This window comes from Tachysurus vachellii, chromosome 1 (assembly GCF_030014155.1).
Source record: "Tachysurus vachellii isolate PV-2020 chromosome 1, HZAU_Pvac_v1, whole genome shotgun sequence".
Classification (NCBI taxonomy): domain Eukaryota; kingdom Metazoa; phylum Chordata; class Actinopteri; order Siluriformes; family Bagridae; genus Tachysurus; species Tachysurus vachellii.
In genome coordinates, this window is record NC_083460.1 from 20437704 (window position 1) to 20441093 (window position 3390).

The 3390-nt window shown below is 36.3% G+C and overlaps 1 long non-coding RNA gene across 1 annotated transcript in view; it reads left to right on the forward strand.

The window, feature by feature from the left end:
- LOC132841649 (uncharacterized) overlaps positions 1 to 2630 on the forward strand; it is a 4534-nt gene extending 1904 nt beyond the window's left edge. The window contains exons 2-7 of the long non-coding RNA XR_009647944.1: positions 1 to 113; positions 210 to 271; positions 444 to 715; positions 1101 to 1321; positions 1781 to 1925; positions 2427 to 2630. The exon at positions 1 to 113 is cut by the window's left edge and continues 2 nt beyond it. This is a non-coding gene — a long non-coding RNA (uncharacterized LOC132841649). The remainder of the gene's footprint in view (positions 114 to 209; positions 272 to 443; positions 716 to 1100; positions 1322 to 1780; positions 1926 to 2426) is intronic.
- The last annotated feature ends 760 nt before the right edge of the window (positions 2631 to 3390 follow it).

Genomic DNA, 3390 nt, shown 5'->3' on the forward strand with positions numbered 1-3390 from the left:
GACTACTTTGAGGCACGACAACTGTTGAAGAAATCTCTGATGTGTAACGCATCAGTTCTACAGTCTGAAGAGGAAGAGAAGGAGATTCGGCCAAAAAGAAGGCCAAAGCCAATGTTAGTATACATATATTTTCCTTTTATATTTTACATAAACTTTTACCGTTAACATTTTCTACATTAACTCTATATTTGCTCAAAAACATGATTTAGTGTTATATGATAAACCCGACAACCACCACACAGGTGAAGCCAGCTGAAATGGAGTTTCAATGGTCAGTGTGTTTCCTGGTTTCTCAGAGAAACCATTTTCAACCAATTACACTGATTAACAACTTAAGTTCTTAGGCCAGTGAAAATGTTTATGTAATTATTAATAAGAGCGTCTGCAGATCAAGGTAAGATGTTTACTGCTCAATGTTGTTTTTTTTCCAAACCATTTTATAGTCATTTCTTGGGAGACTCTAATGACAGTGAAGAGGAAGGTGCTCCTAAAAAGAGAGCCAGGGGACCAGGCAAACTCTTAATACAACCACCAGCTTCTTTTATCTCACCACCACCTTTTACCCTAAGTAGCGGCACATCTGCTCCACCTCCACCCATTTCCCGTCCTCACTGTTCACAGACACCAGCAGAGGAGCAAACCCCTTCTGCAAGCAGGGTCTACAGACCTACCTGGCGGTGGGGAAGATGTGGATCAGACAGTATAGCCTGCTCTGGTGAGCAATACCTCATTGGATATAAGACTCAAATAGTGTTTATACTGTCAGCTATTTTTGTATGTATTCTATTTACTTTTTAGATTTTATCATATTTTGTCAACCTTGTCCTGTTTTTGTTTAGTTCTTTTTTTTGTCAACTAAATGTATGGGCATTTTAATCTAGTTTTATTCAATGAAAGTTTTATTTTGCCATGCTGTATAATGGTTAAAATGATAATCACTTAATCAAACATTTAGTTGAGCTTCTGTTTGTTCGCTGCTCAATGTTTATATGTGATTATATATTTCCATCTTCACAAAGTGAATTTTGCCTTAATGAGTTGACCAATGCAGAATGAAATTTACTTATATATTACAAACATTTTTCTTTCTTTTTTTACAGCTGCAGAAGTCCACATAATGAGCTTGCTGGAAATAATAAAACATCAACAAGAGCAAATCATGTCTAAAGTAAATTATTAGACGAGCAAGTTGAACCCAGCAGGCCAAGACATGGAAATGCCTGGCGATGCAGTTGAGTTTCCATTAACATCAATGGAAGAAGTGGAGAATTTTGAGGATTGGCTAAAAAATCTAGCAAATAATCAAACAAAGTTTAGTGTGGTGAGTTGCTTTTCCCAATATCCTTAAGGTGTAAGTTTACATTACATTCTAGCATTTTCACAGTGTTTTACTGTTAAAGTGCCCCTATTATGCTATTTTAATATTTCCTAATTTTGTTCAGAGTCTATTCATTCTTTTAGGAGACAATAACTTTATTTAGAATGGATTTACAACTTTGCAGAACGTTTACATTCACAAACAGCTATGTATGTTACACACTGCATGAGAGGGAATATTCAAAAGCCATAATAGGGGCACTTTAAAATTACGATCCTTTTGTTTACAGTGTATGTTGGGGTGTGAAAAAAACACATGCTGTTATATAGTTCATTATTTGTAACGTTTTAAGTAAAAAAAATGTTATCAGCCATTTTATAAATCTTTTGAAGGGTCTGCCAGCCAATCAGAAAGTCATATTGTTATGCCTATAATAAATAACAGATTTTTGTTACATTTTAGATTTCCTCCCTGGCAACTATTGGGGGCCATGACACCAAACGTGTCACATGGAACCTGCTTTCCGGCATGTTCCATGACGATCTTGAGAGGACGATCAATTGCAATTGATTGGGAAAAAATCCAAGAGTCCAAGAAGTACTCTTGTGTAAGTGAATGTAATAAATATTGTCTGGCTAAAAAATATAAGCTAAAAAAAAAAGTCAAACTTATCCCTTACACTAGGTACATTATGTAACTTTTTTGTTTAAAATTTAAAACATTTATGTAAGGAACAAGTACATGAATCCATCGTCCAAAGTGTGTTTTTGTCTTGCCCTGAATTACGTACAATACACCTATAAACACTTCTAATTATATATTCCGACTATTTTAGACAGCGTTGGAGGCCAACTGCTGCGGAGTATCCTTAACCTGCATGACTCGCCATAGAAATAAACAAAGAGAAGTAGCTCAGTCTACAATGTTCTACTGCAAGACGCATACAGTTTTGTTTATTAACCGCTAGAGTGCCAAAAGTTACCTATAAATGTCAGATTGTACACTTTTGTTGTAAATGCAGTGGTTATGTCTATCCTTTTAAAAAAACAACCTGGTAGTGCCAATGTAATTTCATGACATTTAATGAAAATCTGCTTGTGTATTACAGATGCTGTGAGAAAGAACCATGTCTCCCGCACTGCCACCGATGAGGAAATTACGAAGCATGTAATACGGTGGTTCAACCTGGCAGCAGATATGGGAAGCTCAAGGGGCCGTCCCACTGTCAGCATCCTGACCCAAGAGTATTTTATGTTCTTTTTCATTTAGTGAAACTATGTTCTTGGTACAATTTATGGTTGAAGTTATTTTTTTCTGTAATGCCTATTCAATGTATTCATGAATAAAACTATATTTTAAAAAAAGTAAATAAGCTACATTTATAGTCTGTAATTACCTATTTTTTTTCTAAAGTTTTATTGTTACTGGCTAAAAATTTGGTTTTCAAGTTTTGAATGATTTCATGTTTTATTAATATTAATAAAGACACATTGATAGATTCAAGCTTATAGAGCAATCCAGTCTATCTAATGTTGGTCCACCATTAGATTTAATATATTTCTGTGGATAGTTTTGGGCAGAATACTAGTTTTGAATGAGGGATCTGAAAGTTTTGCAGACCAAATGACCCACTAATAAACGGGTTCAGATCGGATCTGGTCTGGATCCGCAATCCTTATCGGTTCCGGATTCGTTGCGTTGTGCAAGTGGACTCCGTTCCGGACCGTGCCGCGGATCCGTTCCGCAGCTTGTGATCCTCCGCGGCAGATCCGTTCCGGAATCAGTTTGCTATCCGGGTTTTGTCTCTAAACTAACATTATATTAACAGTTAACGCGTTAACTCTTTAACAACTGCGGACAGATTAAAAACTAAATTGACCAATAAGCAAATATTTCATAAGTTATCTGTAAAGATCACTTTATTCTTGGAGAAGATTTCCCGTTGCTTTCCTCTGCGTCTGTCCGCCACTTCGGGACCAAGAGCGCATGCGCAATGATTGCCTGGCTTCGTGGAGGTTTTACTTGCGATTGACATTTTTTGCATTAGTTCATTAGATGACAAAACACTAAGT